Genomic DNA, 12,944 nt, shown 5'->3' with positions numbered 1-12,944 from the left:
TTATGGGTGCACAGCTCCTTTAGAAACTTGGCATATCTTGGAATCTGCTTGATGGCATCTAGCAGAGGTATGTTCACCTCTACTTTTCTGAAGGTCTCCAAGATCTCCTTTTCTGCTTCTTCCATCTTTTTGTTTGGAATTGCTCTAGGTGGGAATGGAAGAGGGATAGGAGGCTGCTGTAAGTCAGAATTACTAGAAGCAGGTCCACCTGCATGAAATTTTTTTAGGAAGCTTTCTCTTTTGTGCAACTATCTCATCCTCTTTTTTAGGTGTAGGTGCTGCTACTGGTGGAGGTACTTGAATTTGGTTACCAGACCTCAAGCTGATGGCACTCACATTTTTCGAATTCTGCACAGTTTGTGAAGGCAATTTGTCAGAATTTTGGGACTGAGCTTGGTTCATCTGAGTAGTCATCTCCTCCAACCTGGATTGTATCTATTGCTTGAAAGGTCATAATTATTCTGTTGTTGTTGGTTTTGCTACTGAGGAGGTCTATTATAAATGTTTGCAGCATAAGCTTCAGGTTGCTCATTGATTCCAGATTGCAGCAAAGAAGGATAGAGATATGTATGGTGATCTGCAGAAGAACATAGACCAAAGACTCTTGCAACAGGTGCAGATTTCTGATTCATGGCAAGTTGAGTTACTAGGTTTACCAAGGCATCAAGTTTTCCCTCAAGCTTTTTATTTTCAGTAGATGAAGATGAATCCGTGGCCACCTCATGGACTCCTCTGAGGACAATAGCATCATTTCTTACACTGAATTGTTGGGAGTTGGAAGTCATCTTCTCAATCAAATTCCTAGCCTCAGCAGGGGTCATATCACCAAGAGCTCCACCACTGGCAGCATCAATCATACTCCTCTTCATGTTGCTAAGTCCCTCATAGAAATATTGAAGAAGGAGTTGCTCAGAAATCTGGTGGTGAGGATAGCTTGCACACAATTTCTTGAATCTTTCCCAATACTCATACAAGCTTTCTCCACTAAGTTTCCTGATGCCTAAAGTGTCTTTTCTAATGGCAGTGGTCCTAGATGCAGGGAAGAATTTCTCCAAGAACACCCTCTTAAGGTCATCCCTGCTGAAAATGGACCTGGGAGCAAGGTAGTAGAGCCAATCTTTTGCCACTCCCTCTAGAGAATGAGGAAAAGCCTTTAGAAAGATATGATCTTCTTGGACATCAAGGGGCTTCATGGTGGAACAAACAATATGGAACGCCTTAAGATGCTTATGAGGATCTTCACTTGCAAGACCATGAAACTTGGGCAACAAATGTATTAGTCCAGTCTTGAGAACATATGGAACACCCTCATCAGGATATTGAATGCACAAGCTTTCATAAGTGAAATCAGGTGCAGCCATCTCCCTAAGAGTCCTCTCACGAGGTGGAGGTTGAGCCATGTTCTCAGTATGAAAATTAGTAGTGGAATGCTCAAAATCAGAATATTCAGAATCACCCTCAACAGAATGCTCAGAATACTCAAAATGCACAGAATGCACACTATGCCTAACTAATCTATGAAAGGTTCTATCTATTTCACGATCAAAGGGTTGTAAATCACCTGGATTGCCCCTAGTCATGCACTATATGCAACAAATAGTGTGTTTCTCAACAAGCACCTAACAAGGGGGTAAAACTACGACTATACTCAAACGATATCAAAATGAGCTGAAATTTTGTTAGGAACACCCTAAGATCATGAAAAGATAGCACAAAAAATAGGACAATAATACTTGAAAAATAAAAAGAACTTAGTAAACGGCTGATTTTTGGAGCTTGGGAGACCCCAACCGGCTAGAGCCAATTGTCATAGTATGGGAAATTTTTTTCTACCCCAAATGCGTATATAATAATAGTCGTTCTGATACCTGAAGCAAAAGTTATGGTCGTTTTAAGTTTTGCTAAAAACAAGTTCCCAAAATTTTTATCTCTCAAGTACTGCCACACTAAGTGCTCCTGGTATTTTTCACACAAAATATGGATCAAAAGAAGCTACCACACAAAAAAGCAGCCAAAAATAACAACTCTAACTATCAAAACAAAAATCGCTAATTAAATTGCAAAATCAATCGCTAATTCCCAGTCGCTAATCACTGTTCACAGCAACACAAAGTTGAAACAGTCGTTGAATCAGTCGCTAAATCAGTCGCTAAAACAGTCGCTAAACAGGGAATGCAACTGAAATGCAAAACAGAACGCTACACAAAATAAGATTACTAAACACTATTATGAACCTTTGGCCCACTGCTCCCCGGCAACGATGCCAAATTTGATCGAGGCCGTACCCGAATCAAATAAACATTAAAAATACAGTATCTGGGAAGTGATCCTAGGTCGTCTCCCAATAAGCAATGGTCAACCAAGTTCATAATAGTTAGTGATAAAACAGTAACGAATTGGGGGGGTTGTTTGTTTTTGTAAATTATACAGCAAGCAAATTTAATTAGAAAATATCATAATTAAAACATGTTATTTCCCCTTGATTCACAAGCAAGTCTCTTATCCTAGGTTACGAGAATTTATCCTTTATCAGTTCAACCACTTAATCCAACCCTAAATTAAATTACTAAGCGAAATTTAACATAAGGGTCATTATGTGATTAAGCAACACATACACCAATTAATCATGAACAAAACTGATCATTAAGCATGAACATAAATTAAGCACAGAGACAATTAATCAAGCACTAAGCATGCATGGATTAATAGCAACAAATACAGAGTAATTGGTGAAGAGGAAAAACTGATCAGAATTCAATAGTAATAATAAAACCTCAAAGAGAGTTGTGCTTGATCCTCAAGAGAAAACAACGATGGAGACTTAGCCTTCCATTAATCAGTAGAAAACGAAATGGCAAATTAAAATATAAAACAAAATTGCAGATTGAAGCAGAAAATGAATTTTATTGCTACATGAATAGTAAAAACTGGAATTGCAAAACCTAAAATTATTCTTTCTCCCCAAAACAAAAAGAGTTTTTTTAAACTAAAACCTTGGTGCTATTATATAGGTTCTCAGCCCCCAAAGCTTACAAATCTGTTTTTAAGTCCAAGCCCATTAATAAAATAAAATCTGGACAAGATAAGATAAGATTTGATAAAATAAAATCTAGATGAAATAAAATCTAGATAAGATAAGATAAGATAAAATCTAGATGAAATAATATCTAGATGAGATAAAATCTGGATAAGATAAGATTTGGTAGAATAAAATTGTCTGCTCTCTTTAAGTCCAAGTCCAATTCTAGATTCAAGCCCAATTCCTTATAATTCTCCTGAAATTAAATTAAAAACACAAAATTAGTCCAGTAGGCCCAAATGATAAAACTGCATAATTAATTTGACAATTAAGGCTAATCAGTAATTAAAATGGTGACAAAAAGGGTTAAGAAATAGGAGAAAATGATGACACATCAGCAGTCTAGGCAAAAATTAGGGTAATAAAAAAATAAAAAGAAGAAAGAATAAGGAGCGTGTTTATCAAAGGTTTTGTCACAAAATCCAAGCTACAAAAGGATCTAAGTCAAGATTTGAAATGACACATGCCTGTGTTTCAACATCCCAAACTCTAATTTATCCCTTACTACCCCCTCCGAGCCAAGCATATTTATTTTCTAAAAAAAACAAAAACAAAATAGAAATCCTAAGTAGGAACCACCACTAAACCGGCGGGAAAAGCAATGTAAACAACACATGCATGAAGTTGGGCAACAATGAAAAGAAAAAGAAAATAAAATCCGTCAAAGGTGAGTGAAGAAAAAAAGAGCGACAAAAGATCTCCAGATTTTACAAGGAAGGCACAAAAGTGCAATAAGGATTAATGTATAAGACAAAAGGAGTAGAGCCCAACCCAAAAGTTGAAATGAATAAAAGTACAAGCAACGCTCTCAAGGTTCTTACTCAATATAACCCTTAAACACTCTTTGAGCCTCTTTGATCCTTTCTTTCATAGCCTTTTTACCCCTGACCACATTACAAGCCCAATAAAGCCCATGTGGATCAAGGAATGACTAAATTTTCTTTTAAGTTGGGATTCTGGAATGGAACCCGCACACGCTTGTGATTGTTGAAAAAAACATTAAAAAAAAGAATCCTCGAGGTTTCACACTTGCACATTTGAGAAGAAAACTCATTCGACCAAGAGCTCGTGGAAAATGCCCAAAGACAATTGTGATAGTAGGGTACAACTGATGTTAGTCGCTCATGTGGACTCCTTAGGATTCCTTTTGGAATCCAAGGGTGGCCTTTGTTGCATAAATTCTTTAGGGATCAGCCCATGTCGTCAAGTTTCAGTGGGACCGACAGACCCTTGGCATCACTCTATGACTTTAAATCAGGAAATTTTCACTTGGTCACATACCAAAGTGTGACAATCCATCGCCATCCTTCAATGGGGCACGCGATCGATCCCAAAGCCTTATGTTTCCTTGTTGTGCAAAATAATAAAAGGTTTTGAGCAAAAAGAAAGAGATGAACCCTAGGATCAATATTTCAATTGATTGATTAAATGTCAAATGGCTCAACCGTCGTCATCCGAAATTGTCAAGTGATTAAATCAAAACATACACTCTGAGGGAGTCCCCGAAGAGATTTGCAAAAGATAGGATGAGGTTGCATGAGTTATCACGTCTTTTAGAAAGAGATAGTCAATCTGCATTTTTTCACACAAAAAAGGAAAGAAAAAAGAAAACAAAATTAAGATCACCAAAAGAGGAAAGAATGTCATGAACATTGCACAATTTTTCATTGCATTGCATTGTTGCGTACAAAACCTGCATTTACTTCATTTTTAGGTGAAGTTTGCATGTCCATGCATTCCAAAACCCATGTTTCACATCAAGCTATGAGTCTATAGATTTCTCATTATATACCAATTTCCAAAATCCAATTGCATGATTCATAGGACTCAACGTCCTTTGCTTTGTCATAGGACTCAACATCCTTTGCTTTATGTTTCAAAATACTACAGTTTCTTTTTCTTTCACGCTTTCCAAGACTACAATGTCTTCTGCTTTATGATTGCAAAGTCTACAATGTCTTCAATCATTTACACTTTCAAAGACTATAATGTATTCAGTCATTTATGCTTTCAGAGACTACAATGTCTTCAGTCATTTACGCTTTCAAAGACTACAATGTCTTCCGTCATTTACACTTTCAAAGACTACAATGTCTTCGGTCATTTATGCTTTCAGAGACTACAATGCATTTAGTCATTTATGCTTTCAAAGACTACAATGTCTTCAGTCATTTACACTTTCAGAGACTACAATGTCTTCAGTCATTTACGCTTTTTAAAGACTACAATGTCTTCAGTCATTTACGCTTTTCAAAGACTTCAATGTCTTAAGTCTTTTACATTTCAAAGACTTCAATGTCTTCAGTCTTTTACATTTCAAAGACTACAATGTCTCAGTCATTTATGCGGATTTTGAAAGATTAAGGATTTAGAAAAACCAAAACGATGGACTACGAATTTTGAAAAGAAGGGTTCATGAGTTGTTTATGCATAGGGAAGGTATTAGCACCCCACGCGCCTGTCACAAGGGACGGCAGCCTTTAATCGAGTGTGCAAAAACATGACTACAATATTATTTATTTTCCCATTTTATTTTTTTTTATTTTTTGGGGTCAACAAGGGTATTGCCCTTGCTCCTACGTATCCTCAGGTGCGATGAGGAATTCAGACCTATGTAGTTCTTTAAGTCTGAATGTTTATGTCTTAAATTGTTTTTATGTTTTTTGAAAGATTCATTTTAATTGAGAACAAAAAAGTCGTTTAAGGCGTTGGACCTTGAAATGATGTTTTAAATTTTGAAAAGCGAAGAGAATCGTTAAGGCATTTGACCTTGAAATGATCTTTTAAATTTGGAAAGCGGAGAGGGTCATTAAGGTGTTGGACCTTGAAACGATCTCGAGTGATATTTGATAAAAAAAAAAAGAAGTTTAGTTGTGAGTTAGTTTTATCTTGGTTTTGTTTATTAACTTTCAATATTTTTAAAGACAACTTACGATGCTAATGATCGGTTAAAATTTATCTTACAAGAAGAAAAGAGATTACTGATGATACAAGAAGGAGATGAAGATGCACAAAACAACAAAGAGGACCCCTAAGGGTGCATAGATCGTATCCAAATCCTTAAAACAAAAAACTAATCGGATGACAAATGAAGAATGATGTAGAAGTTGATTACAGTCGCAATTCAGTAGTGCCTTGGCCTCATTTTTTTCTTCTTTCCTCTTCTTCTCTCTAATTTCTCTCAAAATCCTCTTAATACTGAATGTCCCACCCTTTACTCAGCCTCCCTCACGCCTATTTATAGCAAAAAATGGCCCTTGGAACCATGGGAGCTCGCCCAGGCGAGCTGATGCTTCATCCTGAAGTAAGTTGGCTCGCCTAAGCGAGCTGGTTCCTTCACCCCTAAGCAATTTGGGGGCCTAGGTGAGCCAGAGGCTAGACTAGGTGAGCTAGGGTCCAGAAAATACTTAGAATGACCTTTTTGCCCCTCCCCTTGGGTATTTTTTGCATCCTTGACCAAAACATCGAACGATCTCGTGCCTTGTGCAGAAACCGGTGTCGAACAACATCTTTCGGTTAGCGAGAATCAAAAACATCAATGGATGGTAGTCCCCAGACGAAATTAGGGTATGACAGTTGCCCCTCTTTACTTATCTTTTATTGGAAATAAAAGGGAAGTAAAGATAAGGACACTAATTTTGTTCGAGTGACCTTGTTATTTGACTGGGCAACTGGCGAAAACCAAGGAAGAAAAACCTGTAAACAAATGGACATTGAAGTCCTGTAGAGCTGAAGACTTTTGAAGTGCTTTTTTTTCAAAGCATAGAAACAGAGAACGTCGAGTCCTATGAAGCACAAAGACAAGGGCATTGAGTCCTATAAAACACCAAAGACTTTGAAGTCTTATATAGTGTAAAAGACGGAAGACATGGAAGTCTTTGAAATGTAAATGAAGACATTGTAGTCTTTTAAAAGCGAAAATGACTGAAGACATTGAAGTCTTTGAAATGTAAATGAAGACATTGTAGTCTTTTGAAAGCTTAAATGACTGAAGACATTGAAGTCTTTTGAAATGTAAATGAAGACATTGTAGTCTTTTGAAAACATAAATGACTGAAGACATTGAAGTCTTAGAAAGTAAAAGACAGAGGACTTTGAGTCCTATGAAAGCATAAAGATAGAGGACTTTGAGTCCTATGAAAGACAAAGGCGAGGACTTTGAGTCCTATGAAAGATAAAGGCGAGGACTTTGAGTCCTATGAAAGATAAAAGCGAGGGCTTTGAGTCTTATGAAACAAGCCAATAAGCACTAGTACCAAAGGGCTCAACCTTATGAGAAAGCAAGAGATTGACTCTTTGAGAGGGCCTCTCATCCTAAACTTAAAAGATAGGACATTAGATTTGGGAAATTGGTATATGAAGAGAAATATACACACTTATAGCATAATATGAACATGATTTTTGGGATGCAGATGCATGCAACCTTCATCTTGAAATGCTAGTAATGCAAAAGGTTTTGAATCCTGAAAATTGTGTAATGCTCATGACATTCTTTCCTACTTTTATGGTTTTGATTTTGATTTGTTTTTTTTGCTTCTTTTTTTTTCTTTTTGTGGAAAACACAGATTGACTGTCTCTTTCTGAAAGACGTGATAACTCATGTGACCTCTCCCTATCTTTTTGCAAATCTCTTTGGGGACTCCCTCAGAGTGTATGTTTTGATTGATTTAGTCACTTGACAATTTTTGAGTGATGACAATGGAGCCATTTGAATTTTAATCAATCAACCGAAATATTGATCCTAGGGTTTTCCCTTTTCTTTTTAAAAATTTCGATTATTCTACACAACATGAAAACATAAGGCTTTGGGATCGATCGTGCACCCCATTGAAGGATCGCAATGGATTGTCACACTTTGGTATGTGACCAAGTGAAACTTTCTTGATTTGAAGTCATAGAGTGATGCCAAAGGTCTATCGATCCCATTGAAACTTGATGACATGGGCTGATCCCGAAAGAATTTATACTACAAAGGCCAATATTGGATTCAAAAGGAATCCTAAGGAGTCCACATGAGCGACTAACATCAAATGTTACCCTACTATCACAATTGTCTTTGGGCATTTCCCACAAGCTCTTGGTCAAATGAGTTTTCTTCTCAACTATGCAAGTGCGAAACCTCGAGGATTCTCTTTTTCTTTTTATATATATATATATATTTTTCCACAATCACAAGTGTGTGTGGGTTTCATTATATTGGATCAAGTGGCCTCAGAATAATTAAGAAGGGGGGGTTGAATTAATTATGAGCATGTCTTGACTAATTAAAAAATTGTCCTTCTTAACGTTACTAGATTCAATTAGACTTTACTACTAAGTTATGAGGAAGTAAAGAACAAAAACAATAACTTAGACACAAGTAAAGCGGAAATAAAAGTACATAGTGAAAAAGTAAAGAGTGTAGGGAAGAAGAAGACAAACACAAGATTTATAGTGGTTTGGCCATAACCCGTGCCTACGTCCAGTCCCCAAGCAACAACCAGTTCTTGAGATTTCCAATAACCTTAAAAAATCCTTTACAAGCAAAGATCCACAAGGGATGTACCCTCCCTTGTTCTCTTTGAACAACCAAGTGGATGTACACTCAACTTGAACTGATCCACAAGAGATGTACCCTCTCTTGTTCTCAGTATCACAACCCAAGTAGATGTACGCCCTACTTGTACCACAAAGGATGTACGCTCCAATGTGTTAAGACAAAGAATTCTTAGGCGGTTAGTCCTTTGAATTCTCTATAAGGGGGATACAAAAGATATCTCAGGCGGTTAGTCCTTTGAAATATTTTGTAAGAAACAGAAGATATCTCAGGCGGTTAGTCCTTTGAAATCTTTTGTCAAGAGGGAGAAGGGAAGAAAACAAAAGAATTCTCAGGCGGTTAGTCCTTTGAATCTTTTGACAAGAGAGAAGGAATGAAGAAGAAGAATAACACAAGTTTTTGGCCAATGAACTTTTCTTAACAAAGAAAGTATTGAACAAAAACTCTTAGAAAGATGAATGAATGAATGAAAGAAATTTGTTATACATCAAAGGAATCAGTATTTGAAATTCATGTCATGGTCACATATTTATAATCATTTGATGACTCAAGTTAAAGTTTGTGACTCTTGGCAATTTCTTTAAAAACTAGTCACTTTAAGAGTTGTGACTTTTGTGAAAACTAGCCACTTTAAGAGTTGTGACTTTTGTGAAAACTTTAAAAAGTTGTGACTTTTGAAAAAATCTTCAGAAACAAGTCACCTTAAGAATTGTGACTTTTGGTAATTTATTTTTCAAAACAAGTCACTAGTAATCGATTACCATCATAGTGTAATTGATTACACATCAATAGATGTGACTCTTCATGTTTAAATTTGAAAATCAAAACGTTTAGAAACACTGGTAATCGATTACAAGTATTGTGTAATCGATTACACAAGTTTGAAATGATTTGAAAATGTTTTATCACAAGTTGTGACTCTTGAAAATTGAAATCTAACGTTTTAAAACATTGGTAATCGATTACAGCTTTGTAAATCAGTTTGAAAACAATGTTGGCTACTGGTAATCAATTACTGTCTTCTGGTAATCGATTACCAGAGAGTAAAACTTTTTGGTAAAATTTTTCTTTTGAAAAATTCTTTTGAACAAAATTGTGCTATTCAATAGTTTTTGAAAAACTCTTTTTAATACTTATCTTGATTGAGTCTTCTCTTGATTCTTGAATCTTGAGTCTTGATTCTTTACTTGAATATTGAATCTTGATTCTTGATCTTGATTATTCTTGAATCTTGAATCTTGAATCTTGATATTGATTCTTGAAACTTGCTTGACTCTTGATTCTTTGAAACTTGTTTGACTCTTGATTCTTTGGCATCATCAAAATAATCTTGGAAAGCATTGCTTCCACACATTCTAGAATCCAAACTTAAAAAGCAAAATTAGTTATTCCTTGATCCACATGGGCTTGATTGGGCTTGTAACGTGGTCAGGGGTAAGAGGGCTGTGAAAGAAAGGAATAGAAAGGTTCAAATAGTGTTTAAGGGTTACATTGAGTTAGAACCTCGAGAGCGTTGCTTGTACCTTTTGGGTTGAGCTCTACTCCTTTTGTCTTATACATTAATCCTTATTGCACTTTTTGTGCCTTGTAAAATCTGGAGATCTTTTGTCTCTTTTTTTCTTCACTCGCCTTTGGCAGATTTTATTTTCTTTTTCTTTTCATTGTTGCCCAACTTCATGCATGTGTTGTTTGCATTGCTCTTCCCGCCAGTTTAGCGGTGGTTCCTACTCAGGGTTCCTATTTTGTTTTCATTGTTTTTTTTGTGTTGTCTTTAGAAAACAAATATGCTTTAGCTCAGAGGGGGTAGCAAGGGATAAATTAGTGTTTGGGATGTTGAAACACGATCATGTGTCATTTCAAATCTTGACTTAGATCCTTTTGTAGTTTGTACTTTGGGTTTTGGGACAAAACCTTTGATAAACACGCTCCTTATTGTTTTTTATTTTTTTATTTCTTATTAATCCTAATTTTAGCTTAGGCTGCCTTTTCGATTTTTCAACCTACCAGGTAAGAACTTCTGATCTTCCCCTAGGTTTGCTTGAGGCTCATGCATGATGCCTCTCATTGCCCTAGTGTAGGACTCTGAGGTTTTTATTGATGTCTTTTGTCATGACCTTGCAGCAAGGAAAAATGAAAGAAATCGTGTAGATTCTCGAAAATGAATTTTCAAGGACGAGAAATATTTAAAGGATTTTCAATTGACAAATTAAGTCAAACAACTTTTGTTCTTGACAAACTCACTTTTCTCTCAAAAAGACAACTTTAAAGAAAAATGAGGTCACATGAGAGTCTGCACTTCTTATTTTTTATTTGTAACATAGTCAATCGAACGTATTTTTTAACTTTTTACTTTACTCGTCGTTTACAGCACCCTTACCAAATGTGGAGAATGAGCAATTTCTGATTGAACAGACTTGAAGATCAACTCAGGAGCGTAGGTCACTTGAGCAAACAAACCAACAGCTTACATTCACATTCCAGTGAAAGTTAAATAAGCAAAGATGTAATTGTGAGAGAATGAGAGACAAGGACATCAAATTTATCCATATTATTAGCATTGTGATTGTTGTTTACAATAATGGCATAAACTTGAAAATCCTAATGAGTCATTGGAGACATTTAACAATAACCTTCAAATTGCCCCACGAGTAGTGTCACTTGACAATGTCAGAATTCATAAGCAACTGTCCTCCTTGAATTATAGCCAGCCTGCATCAATTAGACTTTGCACCTTATGTTTCAGGGTCATACAATGCTCAATAGAATCCCCCAGAACTCCTCCATGATAAGCACATGTTGCATTCGAGTTGTATCCTCGGGAAAATGGGGGTTGAGGAACCTTTTCTGGGATTATGGCTACCATTTCATTATTGAATAGATGTGGGAGTAAGTTAGCATACGACACCGAAATTAGGGTGAATTCTATACGCTTCTTTTCTGGAAAATTCCTTCCCTGGTTAGTGTTTTGGTTCGTGTTAAGGGTGGTGTTTGGTATAGGATGTGCAACAGACGGGTTTTGTGGCTGATTTACGGGTGGCCTTTGTAGATGATTGGGTGTTCTTGGTTGATAGGATGGTGGGTAATGAGAAGGGTTGGTATTGGCTGAGTATTGATATTGTTGAGCTGGTGGGAAATTTGGACATGTAGGAATGACAGTCACAGCATGGGTTCCTCCCTCCTTCTTATTCTCTCCATTTTCCCCAGGTTTCCTATTCATCAAAGCAGGATAATCAAATTTGCCTCTTCTCAGACCCACTTCGATCCTTTCGCCAACGAAAACTAAATCAGCAAAGCTCAAAGGTGTGTAACCCACCATTTTCTCATAGTAGAACACCGGTAATGTGTCTACTATCATTGTTATCATCTCCCTCTCCATCATTGGGGGCGCTACTAGAGCTTCCAGATCCGTCCACCTTTGGGCATATTCTTTGAAAGATTCATGCTCCTTCTTACACATGTTCTGTAGTTGCATTCTATCCGGAGCCATATCAGAATTGTACAGATACTGCCTAATGAAGGAAACCATTAGGTCCTTCCAATAATGGACTCAGGAAGGTTCCAGATTAGTATACCAGGTGACGGTTGCCCCAGTAAGACTTTCCTAGAAGAAATGCATCCACAATTTTTCATTTTTCGACTATGCCCCCATTTTCCTACTGTACATCTTCAGGTGATTCTTGGGGCAAGTAGTCCCCTTGTATTTATCAAAATCCAGCACCTTGAACTTTGGAGGGATAACGACGTCGGGCACTAGGCACAGTTCTGCCATGTCAGCAAAGGCATAATCTCCGCCTCCTTCAATAGCCATCAGCCTTTCCTCTATATGATCAAAGTTTCCCCTTTCCACCATGGCAGGAGGGACTCTTCCCACCGCAAAATGCAAGGGTTGTGGTTGTGGGCAAAACTGAAGGCCCTCCAAAGTGTTTGGACCACAATTGCTTGCCCCTCAGTGGCATATCTGGGGTGAGGTTTGAAGTCGGCTAGATGGTCGTCTCGGGGTGCTTCATGTGTTGAGGGACCTATGCCTGACCAAATTAGGGTTGTTGGCTTTCAATGAGTATGGGAGCAGAGTTATCGACGTTCTCATCTGGAGCGTGTGCAACATTGGGTGGTGTATAGATGGGAGGCAAGTCATATCGTGGGAAGAATTGCTTGCTCTAGACCTGCATGAAATGGGGTGAGTCAGGTCGGGTCCACTTCTATGGCGGTACTTGCGGCAATAACTATAGCCGCATTGACCTCCATCATCCTTCTCATACTCATCAATGATTCCATCATCATGGTCATTTTCTCTTTCATGGCCTCCATGTTAGCCTTCATTTGCTCTTG

This window comes from Glycine max, chromosome 8, assembly GCF_000004515.6.
Source record: "Glycine max cultivar Williams 82 chromosome 8, Glycine_max_v4.0, whole genome shotgun sequence".
NCBI lineage: Eukaryota > Viridiplantae > Streptophyta > Magnoliopsida > Fabales > Fabaceae > Glycine > Glycine max.
The sequence above is the reverse complement of the archived record's forward strand: the minus strand, read 5'-3'. Positions refer to the sequence as shown.